Below are 15,766 nucleotides of genomic sequence, written 5' to 3'. Positions count from 1 at the left end.
GGTTCAAGTGATTCTCCTGCCTCAGCCTCCCAAGTAGCTGGGATTATAGGCACCCACCACCACGCCCAGCTAATTTTTGTATTTTTAGTAGAGATAGGGTTTCACCATGTTGGCCAGGCTGGTCTCAGACTCTTGACCTCAGGTGATCCATCCGCCTTGGCCTCCCAAAGTCCTGGGATCATAAGCGTGAACCAACGTGCCCGACCTCTTTCTGTTATTGATTTCTAGTTTCATTTCATTGTGATTGGAAAAGATGATATGATATAATACAATATGATAAAATTATTTTATTTTATAAAAAGAGATGGGGTCTCATTATGTTGCCCTGGCTAGCCTCAAACTCCTGGGCTCAACCTCCCTTGGCCTCCCAAAGTGCTGGGATTACAGATGTGAGCCACCCCACCTGGCCCAATCTTTTAAAATTTATTAAAATTTGTTTTGTGGCCTAATATATGGTCTCTCTTGGAGAATGTTCCATTTGCATTGAGAAGAGTGTGTATTCTGCTCTTGTTAAGTACCATGTTCTGTATACGTCTGTTGGGTCTCACTAGCATATAGGGTTGTTCAAGTCTTCTCTTTCCTAACTCTTCTGTCTGGTTGTTCTATTCATTATTGAATGTGGGTTACTGAAGTCTCTAACCATTATTGTAGAACTCCCTTTATTGTATTAGAGAACTCCCTTTAATGTATCCCTCCAGGCCAGGCGTGGTGGTTCAGGCCTGTAATCCCAGCACTTTGGGAGGTGGAGGTGGGTGGATCACCTGAGGTGGGGAGTTCCAGACCAGCCTGACTAACACGGAGAAACCCCGTCTCTACTAAAAATACAAAAGTAGCCAGGCATGGTTGAGCATGCCTGTAATCCCAGCTACTCGGGAGGCTGAGGCAGGAGAATCACTTGAACCCAGGAGGCAGAGTTTGCAGTGAGCTGAGATCACTCCATTGCACTCCAGCCTGGGCAACAAGAGAAAAACTAAATCAAAAAAAAAAAAAAAAAAAAAAAAAAATATATATATATATATACATACATACACCTCCATTATTGTATTTCTCTCTTTGATTCTGTCAGCTTTTGCTTCATATATTTTGGAGTTATGTTATTAGATGTATATATGTTTATAATTGTTACATGTTCTTAAAAAATTAGTTTTATCAAAAGGTAATATCCTTTGTTATCTCTCGTAACCTTTTTTTGACTTATAATATTTGTTTATTTGTTTGTTTTAGAGACAGCATCTCACAGTGTTGCCCAGACTGGAGAGCAGTGCACTGCAACCTCGAACTCCTGGGCTTAAGTGATCCTTCTGCCTCAGCCTCCAGAGTAGCTGGGACTACAGGTACGTGCCACCATGCTTGGCAATAATCTATTTTATCTGATAATAATATAGCCACCTCATCTCTATTTTGGTTACTATTTGCAGGAAGTATCTTTTCCATTATTTTGCTTTCAAATTCCTTGTGTCTTTGTATCCAAAGTGAGTCTATTATAGACAACATATGGTTGGATTATACAGATTATACCAAATGTATAAACGATACACATGAGGAAAACTACAAAACTGTGATGACAAAGTCAAGAAGATCTAAATATTAATACATGAAGAGATATTTCATATTAATGGACAGGATGACTCATACTGTTAAGATGTCATTTCTTCCCAACTTGATCTATAGACTCAATGAAATCCCAATCAAAATCCAAACAAGTGAGCTCAGGAGTTCGAGACCAGCCTGGGCAACATAGTGGGACCCTGTCTTAAAAAAAAAATTTGTTTTTTTTAATTAGCCAGGCTGGTGGTGCACACCTGTAGTCCCAGCTACTCAGGAGGCTGAGGTGGAAGGACGGCTTAAGCCCAGGAGTTTGATTGCACCACTGCACTCCAGCCTGGGCAACATAGTGAGATGCCATCTCTAAAACAAGCAGAAGAAAAAACATTACTGCAAAATTGATGACATTGAAAAGAGAAAAATTAACCAGGTGTGGTGGTTCACACCTGTAATCCCAGCACTTTGAGAGGCCGAGATGGGCAGATTACCTGAGGTCAGGAGTTCGAGACCAGTCTGGCCAACATGGTGAACCTTCGTCTCTACTAAAAATACAAAAATTAGCTGGGCATGGTGGTGGGCACCTGTAATCCCAGCTACTTGCAAAGGTGAGGCAGGAGGATTGCTTTAACTCAGGAGGCAGAGGTTGCAGTGAGCCGAGATTGCGCCATTGCACTCCAGCCTGGATGACAAGGGTGAAACTCTGTCTCAAAAAAAAAAAAAAAAAAAAAAAAAACAGTAAAATTATAGAAAAAAAAATGGCACAAAGAGTGAGCTATAAAGTAAACTATGAACTCTAGTTAACAATAATATATCAATACTGATCTATCAATTGTAACAAATGTGCCACACTAACGCGAGATATTAATAATAGGGGATATTGCCAGGTGCCTCACGCCTGTAATCCCAGCACTTTGGGAGACCGAGGCAGGCTGATCACTTGAGGTCAGGAGTTCGAGACCAGCTTGGCCAACATGGTGAAACCCCATCTCTACTAAAAATACAAAAATTAGCCAGGCATGCTGGCGGGCACCTGTAATCCTAGCACTGTGGGAGACTGAGGCAGGAGAATCACTTGCACCTGGGAGATGGAGGTCGCAGTGAGCCAAGATAGCTCCACTGCACTCCAGCCTGGGTCACCTGGCAAGACCCAGTCTCAAAAAAAAAAAAAGGCGGGGGAGGGAGGTAGGTATTCTGAAACTCTCTGTACATTCTGTTCAATTTTTCTGTAAACCTAAAACTATACTCCTCCCCCATAAAATGTATTAATTTATTTAAAAGTGAGGTTGACTTTTTAACACAAAATGGGAAAGACTTTAGGCAGGAAAGCCACATGGTCAGATATAGGTCTTGAATACAGTTTTCTGGAGGCAGTATGAAAAGCCATGGTGGGGTGGTAGAGTGAAGCAGAAGCCGAAAGCGTACAAAGCCTCGCATCAAAAAGTAATGCACAGTCCAAGTAGAAGAGGGCGACAGTCTCAGCTAGAATAATGAAGAAGGGAAATAGGAAGCGGGCTTGAGAAATACTTAGGGAGTCAAATAGGCAAGATGAGGTGATTGGTTTCATGTGTACCGTAAGAGAGGGAAAGGAAAGAATGGCATCCAGTTTTCTACCATAGGTGCTGAGGTGGGTAAAATTCTACTTAGTTAAATCTCAAGTTCCCCTTTTGCGCTCTCGGATGGCTCACTGCCATTCCTTTATCATCATAGATGGAAATATGTAATTGTGGGTTTTTTTGTTCATTTGTTTTGAGACAGGGTGTTGCTCTGTTACCCAGGCTGGAATGCAGTGGCACCTTCGCAGCTTACTGTAGCCTCAACCTCCTGGGCTTCTAGCAATCCTCCCATGTCAGCCTCCCAAATAGCTGGGGCTACAGGCACGAGCACCACACCCAGGTAATTTTTTATTTTTTGTAGACACAGGGTCGCACTATGTCGCCCAGGCTGGTCTCAAACTCCCAGGCTCAAGCAATCCTCTCACCTTGGCCTCCCAAAGTGCAGGCCTGAACCACCATGCTGGGCCAGGCTTGTTTGTTTGGTGGCAGTCTGCTTCTCCAGATTGAAAAGTCAGTGGGGTGGAACCATGTGTGGTCTTGCTCATCCTTCTATCCCAGCCCTAGCACAGTGAGTGGCACAGAGTAGGCACTTGATAAATAGTTGTCAACAAATATAGACTGTGTCAGTTATACCTCAATAAATCGGGGAAAAAGAAATTAAAAATGGACTGAGAAAAGGAACATACAGGAAGAAAAGACACTTTAAGAAGTTCCTTTTTGGAGCCAGGCATGGTGGCTCCTGCCTGTAATCCCAGCACTTTGAGAGGCTGAGGCGGGCGGATCATGAGGTCAGGAGTTCAAGACCAGCCTGACTAACATGGTGAAACCCCGTCTCTACTAAAAATACAAAAATTAGCCGGGCATGGTGGTGTGCTCCTGTAATCCCAGCTACTCGGGAGACTGAGGCATGAGAATCACTTGAACCCAGGAGGCAGAGTTTACAGTGAGCCGATATTGAGCCACTGCACTCCAGCCTGGGTGACAGAGCGAAGACTCTGTCTCAGGGGAAAAAAAAAAAAAAAAAAGGAAGTTCCTTGTTGGACATGGTGAGTTTGAAATGACTGTGCAAAAGTCCAGGTGGAGATGGCCAGGAGGCAGCTGGAAATGAGTTTGAGATTCAGGGAGAGATTAGGTTTGGAGATAGAAAGTTGAGAGTTAAGGCCGGGCGCGGTGGCTCACGCCTGTAATTCCAGCACTTCGGGAGGCTGAGGTGGGCGATCACCTGAGGTCAGGAGTTTGAGACCAGGCTGACCAACATGGAGAAACCCCATCTCTACTAAAAATACAAAATTAGCAGGCGTGGTGGTGCATGCCTGTAATTCCACCTACTCGGGAGGCTTGAGGCAGGAGAATAGTTTGAACCCCGGAGGCGGAGGTTGTGGGGTGAGCCAAGATTGTGTTATTGCACTCCAGCCTCGGCAACAAGAGCAAAACTCCATCTCAAAAAAAAAAAAAAAAAAGAAAGTTGAGAGTTAACAGCATGTCATAAAATAAAAGCAGGAAAGAAGTGTGTAGGAGCAGACCCCAGTGAAGTTCAACATTTAATGTCATTTACTTCCTCCTACTTCTTAGTCAATCACCTCTGCCTTATCCAAGTGCACTGTCACCTTCCCCTGCACTGCTCACGGGGATGGCATATGACACAGCCCCAGGGGACACATTCCTATGTTGTGCTCCAGGGAGGGCCTGCCTTTGCTTTCATGACCTTTTCCAAGGTGACATCATGTGCCTATAATATCTTTTCCCCATTTGCCAACTCAGTTTTCTCCAGTTCCTTAAACAGCCAGTGAATTCACGGAAATCCTCTTCCATTAAATCCTTTTGCTGCAGACCACAGAATGGCAGCTATCCTGAATATTCTGACCTCTGAATAGCATATTACCATTCTGTTGAATCAAAATGTGGAACTCTTACTCATTCCCAGTTCTTTTTCCAATTAGATGCCTTGTTGTTTACTCTTAAAATCAACTTAAGTCTCTTTCCTTTCTTTCCTCTTTTTCCTTTCTTCCTCCCCTTCCCCTTCTCCCTCCCTCCCTTCCTTCCTTCCTTCCTTCCTTCATTTCTCTTTCTCTTTTATCTTTCTTTCTTTTTTGAGATGAAGTTGCTGTCTGTCACCCAGGCTGGAGTGCAGTGGCACGATCTCGGCTCACTGCAACCTCCACCTCCCAAGTTCAAGCGATTCTCCTGCCTCAGCCTCCTGAGTACCTGGGATTACGGACATGCACCACCACACCTGGCTAATTTTTGTATTTTTAGTAGAGATGGGGTTTTACCATGTTGGCCAGGCTGGTCTGGAATGCCTGACCTCATAATCTGCCCTCCTCGGCCTCTCGAAGTGCTGGGATTATAGACGTGAGCCACCACGCCCAGCCCATTTATTTATTTTTGAAACCGGGTCTCACTCTGTCTCCCAGGCTGGAGTGCAGTGGCAAGATCATGGCTCACTGCAGCCTTGACTTCCCAGACTCAATCCTCCCATCTCAGCCTCTCAAGTAGCTGGGACAACAGACATGCGCCACTATGCTTGGCTAATTTTTATATTTTTTGTACAGACAGGGCCTTGCTATGTTGCCCAGGCTGGTCTTGACCTTCTGGGCTCAAACTATCTGACTACCTCAGCCTTCCAAAGTGCTGGGATTACAGGTGTGAACCACCATGCCTTGCCCAAATTAGGCTTGTCTTGATGCGAACACCTTGTTGTCTGTTGCTATTTGGTTTATTGTTTCTGTGTCATTGTCTGTGTGTTCGGCCATAGCAGTGATTTATGTGTCCTGAGCTGGTGCTTACCCTGAAGAAATCATAGGCTGTGTCAGGCAGAGCCATGGACAGTCTGGATTATCTAGCACAGTTCTGTTGAAAATATTCATTTGATATGTCAAGCTAGGCATTTTGTTTTCTTTTTCTTTGTTTTATATAGAGTCAGGGTCTCACTATGTTGCCCAGGCTGGTTTTGAACTCCTGGCTTCCCACCTTGGCCTCTCAAAGTGCTGGAATTACAAGTGTGAGCCACTGTGCCCAACCCAAACTGTGCATTTTGGCTCAGAAAATGTTGTTAGGGCAGGAACACTTGGCAGATTTCTTGGTATTTACAATTAGGCACTTAATACATGCTTTTTAGAAATAACAACAACAAAAAAGGAACTTGAGCTTCTCAAGTCTTAGTTTTGTCTAAAGCCCACAGGGTCTCTCTAGAAAGGATATTGTCTAAAATCAACGTTATAAATATATTTATGGGAGACTAATTTGAGTATTAATAAAACTCCGGTGTCCTGCAAAAATAAAAATAAATAAATAAATAAATATTTATGGTCTATATGTCAATATAGTAACTTCTCAGTGATGGTCAGTAAGGGATAAATTACTCCATTTATTAAGTGCCTAACTGTAAATACCAGGAAATCTGCCAAGTGTTCCTGCCCTAACAACATCGGAGAACAACAGGAAGCCTGATCAACAGTGGCTTTTCCCTTGATAGCAAGTGCAGGGATAGGCAGTCCCCTGTAGTCCCAGCTACTCGGGAGGCTCATCCGCATAGGAGCTGCCCATAGTCGCCATCAAGGAGGGACCCGGGCTGCTCTCACTTGTCCATTCTGCCCTTCTTAGTTACACTGACTTTTGTCCTCAGACTTGTCATCTCATGGACAGTGGTGGCTGCTCCTCTTCTAAGTTTCATGTCCCCGGGAGGATGGTAGCAAGAGGTCGGGGGTGGAGGGACAAGGGAAAAAGACATTTCTTGTACTGAGGTATTGTCATTTTATTCAGGAAGGAAAGCCCTCCTTAGTGATTCCACTTACATCTCATTGACCATCTCTCCCTACAAGGGAACAGAGAGATGGAGTTTGTAGCTTTTACAGCTTCTATGACAGAGCTAGACAAGTGAGATGGGAGAAATGATTGGGAGCTGCCAATCAAGTACTTCAGACTTAAGAAAAAAATCGAAACCACATTATTGCATCTGCATATTTCCTAAGACCCTGTGAGCAACACATCTTACGCTAATTTACTTGTGCAGATGTTGATTTCTATCTATATAATTTACAGAACGATCTCATTTCAAAAATTTCCACTCCATAAAATATGAACAATATTACACTCCTTTCTTATTTTTAGTTTTGGTGTCCGTTTATATGGTCAAAGTGAACTAGGAAAAGGATTGAAAATATTTCTAGATGCTAATTCCGGTAATTGGGTGAATAAGAGATTTTTTTTTTTTTTTTTTTTGAGATGGAGTCTCGCTCGGTCACCCAGGCTGGAGTGTGGTGGCACAGTCTTGGCTCACTGCAACCTCTGCCTCCCAGATTCAAGTGATTCTCCTGCCTCAGCCTCCCGAGTAGCTGGGATTACAGGCATGTACCACCACGCCCAGTTAATTTTTGTATTTTTAATAGAGACAGGGTTTCACGATGATGGCCAAGCTGGTTTTAAACTCCTGACCTCAAGTGATCTACCCACCTTGGCCTCCCAAAGTGCTAGGATTACAGGCGTGAGCCACCACGCCTGGCCAAATAAGAAATATTTTTAAGCATGTGTCATTTTTCTTTTCTTTCTTTGTTTTTTTTTTTATGAGATGGGGTATTGTTCTGTTGTCCAGTCTAGAGTACAGAGGCACGATCATAGCTCATGGCAACCTCAAATTCCTGGGCTCAAGCAGTCTTCCTGCCTCAGCCTCTTGAGTTGCTGGTATTATAGGCATAAGCCACCACACCTAGCTGTCATTTTTATTTTACTTTATTATTGAATTTATTTAATTAATTAATTTATTTAGAAACAGGATCTCAGTCTATCTGTCGCCCAGGCTGGAGTGCAGTGACATGATCATGGCTCACTGCAGGCTTTACCTCCTGGGCTCAGATGATCCTCCCACCTCAGCCTCCAGAGTAGCTGGAACTACAGGTAAGAGCCACTTTGCCTGGCTAATTTTTTTACTTTTATTTTTTGTAGAAATGAGGTCTCCCTATGTTGTCCAGGCTGGTCTTCAACTCCTGGGCTCAACTGATCCTTCTGTTTCAGTCTCCCAAAGTGCTGGGATTTCAGGCATGAGCCACCATATCCATCCCTGGCTGTCATTTTTAAAGTTAGTTCCTGGTCTTTTCCTCTGTGGTGGCAAAAATGTCTTTGACTGGCAAGCAGCAGTACCAAAGCTAATGTTACCTACCTTCCCACCTCCGTCCCCACTTGGCACATTACATCAAGTGGAGTCAGCCAGGTTCCCTGGCTCATGCCTGTAATCCCAGCAATTTGGGAGGCCAGGATGGGAGGATGGCTTGAGGACAGGAGTTGAAAACCAGCCTGGGCAACACAGTGAGACCTTACCTCTACAAAAAATAAAAAATTAGGCAAGGCGGGGAGCGCCTGTAGTCCCAGCTACTCGAGAAGCTGAGCCTGGAGGATCACTTGAGCCCAGGAGTTCCAGGCTGCAGTGAGCTGTGATGGAACCACTGCACTCCAACCCGGGTGACAGAACAAGATCTTGTCTCTAAAAAAAAAAAAAAAAAAAAAAAAAAAAAAATTAAGGGCTGGGCACGGTGGCTCACGCCTGTAATCCCAGCACTTTGGGAGACCGAGGCGGGTGGACCATGAGATCAGGAGTTCAAGACCAGCCTGGCCAACATAGTGAAAACCCATCTCTACTAAAAATACAAAAATTAGCTGGGTGTGGTGGCACATGCCTGTAGTCCCAGCTCCTTGGGAGTCTGAGGCAGGAAAATCGCTTGAACCTGGGAGGAGGAGGTTGTAGTGAGCCGAGACCAAGCCATTGCACTCCAGCCTGGGTGACAGAATAAGACTCCGCCTCAAAAAAAAAAAAAAAATTAAAAGGAGAAACCATAAATTGGAGTTGGTGTAGACATAAAGTCAGAGAATGGGTTTTGAGTGTGTGGAGCATTTTTCACTGAGAAGGGCTTTATCGCCATCTCGTGGACAACCTTATCTTTGCAATGTCAGCAGTGGTTCTCTGGCCTTAACCACATATGAGGATCACGAGGAGGACTTGCAAACAGTCCAATATCCAGTCCTCTCCACCCCACCCCCACCAACTCAGTTAGTATACATATATATATAATCTGTAGCTTGGCGATAGGAGGCAGGAAAAAAAGATCTGTAGCCAACTTTCATATGCAATTAGGGCTAAAAACCAATAAGTTAGAAGAAACTCTAAGTCAGTTATGAATACTGGAACAATCATTCCTTCTATAAGACTGCCATAAAGTAAAAAGAGCAATATCTGTAGGTAAATTATATAATCTTCCCAAGGCCCTTTACAACTTGCAGAGAGGAAATCAAGGAGTTGCTAGCAATATGAGAAATCTAAATCCAAATCCAAACTGCTTCCTGTGCAACTCTCCCTATGATGAGGCAGAAATGTGCTGAGCAAAGAGACATGCAAATACACGCACCATCAGACTTGTCCCTGGGCCAAACTGTCAAGTGGTTTCCTCCTGATTTTGGTATTGTATGTGTTTACTGGCTGCTTTCTTGCATACATCCTTGTTTAATTCTGGTTCTTCTCATGAATGCCAATACTTCCCTGAGAGTACGGGGCCCTGGAGGGCCTCAGGTACCCACCCAGATCTTGCTTTTCCCTCCATCTTTTCATTTATTAAAACTTACCTTGCCGGGATCTGATTCTTTCTCACCTCATTATCTTTTTAAAAAGCTTCTCAAACTAATTCCTGCTGATGATGGGTGGGTCTTCATCATGATGCACGCATTACTGGAATATGTTTTTTTGTTTTTAGGAGGACGTCTCCCTCTGTCGCCCAGGCTGGAATGCAGTGGTGCGATCTCAGCTCACTGTAACCTTTTGCCTCCCGGTTCAAGTGATTCTCCTGCCTCAGCCTCCTGAGTAGCTGGGATCACAGGAGCCCGCCATCATGCCTAGCTAAATTTTGTATTTTTAAAAGTAGAAATGGAGTTTCACCATGGTGGTCAGGCTGGTCTCGAACTGCTGACCTCAGGTGATCTGCTGCCTCGGCCTCCCAAAGTGCTGTGAGTACAGGCGTGAGCCACCAAGCCCAGCCTGTAATAAAATTTAGTCATTAAAATAGGAGACCAAGTTCTGCTTTGGCAGTGGTTGACTGGATGGTGCTGAAACCTCTCACTGAAAACAAACTAGAAAAGATGTACAATATATACCGTTAAGAGTGAAAAGACAAGCCAAAGAGTGATAATAATAAAAGTAACAAAAGAGCTCAGACTCAAAATATATAGGACTCCTACAAATCACTAAGGATTTATGACACAATTAAAAAATGGCTGACAGGCCAGGCATGGTGCCTTACACCTGTAATCCCAGTGTTTTGGGAGGCCAAGCAAGATCGCTTGAGGCCCGGAGTTCAAAATTAGACTGGGTAACATAGCAAGAACCCTGTCTCTACAAAAAATTAAAAAATCAGCTGGGCACGGTTGGACACAGTGGCTCACGCCTGTGAGCAGGAGAACCGGGGAGGCAGAGGTTGCGGTGAGCTGAGATCGCGCCATTGCACTCCAGCCTGGGCAATAAGAGTGAAACTCCATCTCAAAAAATCAAATCAAATCAAATCAGCTGGGCATGATGGCACACACCTGTCGTCCTAGCGACTTGGAAGGCTGAGGTGGGAGGATTGTTTTAGTCCAGGATTTTGAGGCTGCAGTAAGCTATGACTGCACCACTGCACTCTAGCCTGGGTGACAGAATGAGACCCTGTCTCAAAAAAAAAAAAAAAAAAAAAAAATAGGTGAAAGACTTCACAAAAGGCAACATTGAAAAATCAATAAACATGAAAAGTTTCTTAAGCTCATTAGTATGCAAAGAAATGCTAATTAAAACCACAGTGTATATACCTACTACACCCACGAGAATGGCCAAAATTTAAAAGACTAACAGTTGGTCCAAGAGTTGTGAGTTGTTAAGCTGATTAATATTGTCTCCCTCTACAACCATGCTTGACTCGAAAAAATAAAGAAAATAAAAAATAAAAATGCTGGCCGGGCACGGTGGCCCATGCCTGTAATCCTAGCACTTTGGGAGGCCGAGATGGGTGGAACATGAGATCAGGAGATCGAGATCATTCTGGCTAACACAGTGAAACCCCGTCTCTACTGAGAATACAAAAAAGTAGCTGGGCGTGGTGGCGGTTGCCTGTAGTCCCAGCTACTTGGGAGGCTGAGGCAGGAGAGTGGCGTGAACGTGGGAGGCAGAGCTTGCAGTGAACTGAGATTGTGCCACTGCATTCCAGCCTGGGGGACAGAACGAGACTGTGTCTCAAAACAAAAAATAAAAATAAATAAATAAATAAAAATAAAAATACTAACAATACCAAGTGATGATAAACAGCTGAGACTCTCATACCCTGCTGTGAGAGTGTAAATTGGCACAGTCACTTTGGAAAATTGTTTAGTGGTGTCTAATAAAGTTGAACATACACATATATCCTATGACCTTGCAATTTCACCTTTTGTTATGCCCATAGAAATAGATGCAGATGTGTACCAAAGGCATGTTTTTGTCGTTGATGTTGTTGTTGTTTTTGAGACAGAGTTTAGCTTTCGTTGCCCAGTCTGGAGTGCAATGTTGTGATCTGGGCTCACCACAACCTCCGCCACCTGAGTTTAAGTGATTCTCCTGCCTCAGCCTCCTGAGTAGCTGGGATTACAGGCATGTACCACCATGCCCAGCTAATTTTGCATTTTTAGTAGAGATGGGATTTCTCCATGTTGGTCAGGCTAGTTTCAAACTGCCGACCTCAGGTGATCTGCCGGCCTCGGCCTCCCAAAGTGCCTGGCATCAAAGACATGTTTTAAAATGTTTAAAAATAGGCCGGGCACAGTGGCTCACACCTGTAATGCCAGCACTTTGGGAGGCTGAGGCGGCTGGATCACCTGAAGTTGGGAGTTCGAGACCAGCCTGGCAAACATGGTGAAACCCCGTCTCTACTAAAAATACAAAAATTAGCTGGGCGTGGTGGCACGCACCTGTAATCCCAGCTACTCAGGAGGCTGAGGGAGGAGAATCACTTGAACCCGGGAGGTGGTAAGCCAAGATTGTGCCACTGCACTCCAGCCTGGGTGACAGAGTGAGGCTCCGTTTCAAAAAAAAAAAACAAACAAAATTTAACAATAAAAATTATTGCCTGGAATCCCAGCACTTTGGGAGGCCAAGGCGGTCGGATCACAAGGTCACGGGTTCAAGGCCAGCCTGGCCAAAATGGTGAAACCCTGTCTCTACTAAAAATACAAAAATTAGTTGGGTGAGGTGGTGAGGGCCCGTAATCCCAGCTACTCAGGAGGCTGGGGCAGGAGAATCATTTGAACCCGGGAGGTAGAGGTTGCAGTGAGCTGAGATGGCACCACTGCACTCCAGCCTGGGCAACAGGGCAAGATGCCGTCTCAAAATAAATAAATAATAAAAACTACTTATAAAAAATCCAAAGCTGAAAACCTAAATGCCCTTTGGTAGTAGAATGGATAAATTGTGATACATTCATACATGGAATACTATATAACAATAAAAGCAGGCACAACTATAGCTACACACACAATAAGTGGATAAATTTCTCAAATGTAATTTTGCAAAAATAAAGTCAGAAACAAACAATATATATACACATATATATTTTTATTATATTTTAGTATATATATGTATATATACAGAGGTTCGCTCTGTTGCCCAGGCTGGAGTGCAGTGGTGCAATCTCGGCTCACTGTAACCTCTGCCTCCTAAGTTCAAGTGATTCTCCTGCCTCAGCCTCCCAAGTATCTGGGATTACAGGCACACGCCACCATGCCCAGTTAATTTTTTGTATTTTAGTAGAGTCAGGGTTTCACCATGTTGGCCAAGCTGGTCTCAAACTCCTGACCTCAAGGGATCTGGCTATCTTGGTCTCCCAAAGTGCGCAATTAGAGGCGTGAGCCACCATGCATGGCTGTGTTTTTCACTTTAAATAGGAGAGTTTTTAAATCCTTGAAATGGGCTGGGCGTAGTAGCTCACGCCTGTAATCCCAGCACTTTGGGAGGCTGAGGCAGGCAGATCGTGAGGTCAGGAGTTCAAGACCAGTCTGACCAACATGGTGAAACCCCGTCTCTATTAAAAATACAAAAATTAGCTGGGCATGGTGGCATGCACTAGTATTCCCTGCTACTTGGGAGGCTGAGGCAGGAGAATCATTTGAACCTCGGAGGCAGAGGTTGCAGTGAGCCGAGATGGCGCCACTGCACTCCAGCCTGGGTGACAAAGTGAGACTCCGTCTAAAATAAATAAATAAAAATAAAATAAAATAAAATAAAATCCTTGAGATGTACCTGGAAGTGCTCCTCAAACTTTACTGTATGTATGACTCACCCAGAGATCTTGTTAAAAGGCAGATTTTATCCAGTAGGCTGGGGCAAGCTCCAGTTGATGCCCATACTGGTCCACCAAGCATGCTTTGACTATCAAGGGCCTACGGCACTTCCCAGACTATGTTCCACCAACAGTAATGTTTTGCAAATTGTTAACATTATTAAATTACTAAAATAAAATTTACTTTAAAAACGTAATACTGGCTGGGCCCAGTGGCTCATGCCTATAATCCCCACACTTTGGGAGGTCGAGGCAGGAGGATCACTTGAACTCAGGAGTTTGAGAACAGCCTGGGCAACAAAGTGAGACCCCCATCTCTACAAAAAATACAAAAATTAGCCGGATGTGGTGGTGCATGCCTGTAGTGCCAGCTACTGGAGAGACTGAGGTGGGAGGATGGCTTGAGCCTGGGAGGCAGAGATTGCAGGGGGCCAAGATCGTGTCACTGCACTCCAGCCTGGGCAACAGAGCCAGACTCTGTCTCAAACACGAACACACACACACACACACACACACACACACTCTCTCTCTCTCTCTATATATATATATAAAGTATTTTCAGGTTGCTCTTATTTTGTAATAATTTGTTTTTAAAAGTCCGTGTGCCATGTCTGAGAATAATAACCTCGTAAACATAAAGCTCAGTAAACAGCTATGTGCCAGGTACTGTGACACTACCTAATTTAATCCTGAAGAATATGCCTGGAAGTGGCAGGAAAGGTCAGCCCATGATGAACATGAGCTGTCTGACGCTTCGCTGGAAAAGCAGCACTTAGCAATTGGCATCTCTGTGGTGGATTGTCTATTGATGGGGCCGGAAAACTTCTGTAAAACACTAGGTGGTAAATATTTAGGCTTTCCGGATATTGAGACTCAGGAAATGCTACCCCAAAGCAAAAGCCTCAGAAGCACTCTCTCTGACCTCCTCCTGCCCTTCTGTCTCTTCAGCGCTTTGTCCCCCAGGGCAACCCATAGAAACTAGAATCCTTCTTCTCCACGGTGGGTTGGTTATAAGGCCTAAAAATATTATTCTAACCTCTCCCCACCTTTCTGTCGAGAGATGGTCATAAAGAAATTCCCTGACCTATCTGGCTTGACAGTAGGTCTTAAGACCCCCATTCCAGGATCCTGTTCTATACCTGAGAGGAAGAAATGCTACAACAGAGACGCCAAGAAGAACCTGAACAGACGGTCTTGCTCGTCTTCCTCTTCTCGGTCTACTGCATTAGATCACACCCTTTGCCACAGTTGTACATGACTAGCCACTCTTCATTGCATCTAAGCATAAAAATGGACAGTTTTTTCTATATCTCTGGGTCTTCATTTTGAAGGCTCCCATGTCATGTAAAACCGTGATTAAATAAACTTGTTACACTTTTCTCTTGTTAACCTGTCTTTTGTTATAGAAGGGTCTGCCCTGACCCTTATGATGGGAACAAAAGGTATCACACCCTTTTCACCCCTACACAAATCATAGGGTCTGTATCATAACTACTCAGCTCTGCCATTATAGCATGAAAGCATACATATGTAAAAGAATGGCCATAAATGTGGTCCAAAAAACTTCATTGACAAAAAAGGTGGCAGGCCATAGTTTCCAGCCTTTGGCCTATTGAATCTTTAGTCAGTGATATATGTCTTGTTTTAAAATTTGCATATATTTTAGCTGATAAAATGTTTTAAAATCTATAGTTTGGTTTCCTTCCTTCCTTCTTTCCTTCCTTCCTTCCTTTCTTCCTTCTTTCTTTCTTTTTTTTTTTTTTATGGAGTCTCACTCTGTTTGTTGCCCAGGCTGGAGTGCAGTAGTGTGATCTCGGTTCGCTGTAGACTCCGTCTCTGGGTTCCAGTGATTCTCCTCTCTCAGCCTCTGGAATAGCTGAGATTACAGGCATGCGCCACCACGCCTGGCTGATTTTTGTATTTTTAGTAGAGACAGGGTTTTACCATGTTGGCCAGGCTGGTCTCGAACTCCTGACCTCAGGTGATCCGCCCACCTCGGCCTCCCAAAGTGCTGGGATTACAGACATGAGCCACTGCACCCAGCCTATAGTTTGTTTTCTTTCTTTCTTTCTTTCTCTCTTTCTCTCTCTCTCTCTCTTTCTTTCTTTCTTCTTTTTTTTTTTTTTTTTTTTTTTTGATGCAGTCTTGCTGTGTCTCCCGGGCTGGAGTGCAGTGGCACAATCTCAGCTCACTGCAACCTCCGCCTCCTCGGTTCAAGTGATTCTCCCATCTCAGCCTCCCGAGTAGCTGGGATCACAAGCATTCGCCACCATGCCTGGCTAATTTTTTGTATTTTTAGTATTTTTAGTAGAGAAGAGGTTTCACTAACGTTTGTCAGGCTGGTCTTGA

Source organism: Piliocolobus tephrosceles, chromosome 9 (assembly GCF_002776525.5).
Source record: "Piliocolobus tephrosceles isolate RC106 chromosome 9, ASM277652v3, whole genome shotgun sequence".
In the NCBI taxonomy this organism is placed as follows: Eukaryota; Metazoa; Chordata; class Mammalia; order Primates; family Cercopithecidae; genus Piliocolobus; species Piliocolobus tephrosceles.
This window is presented reverse-complemented; position numbering follows the sequence as displayed.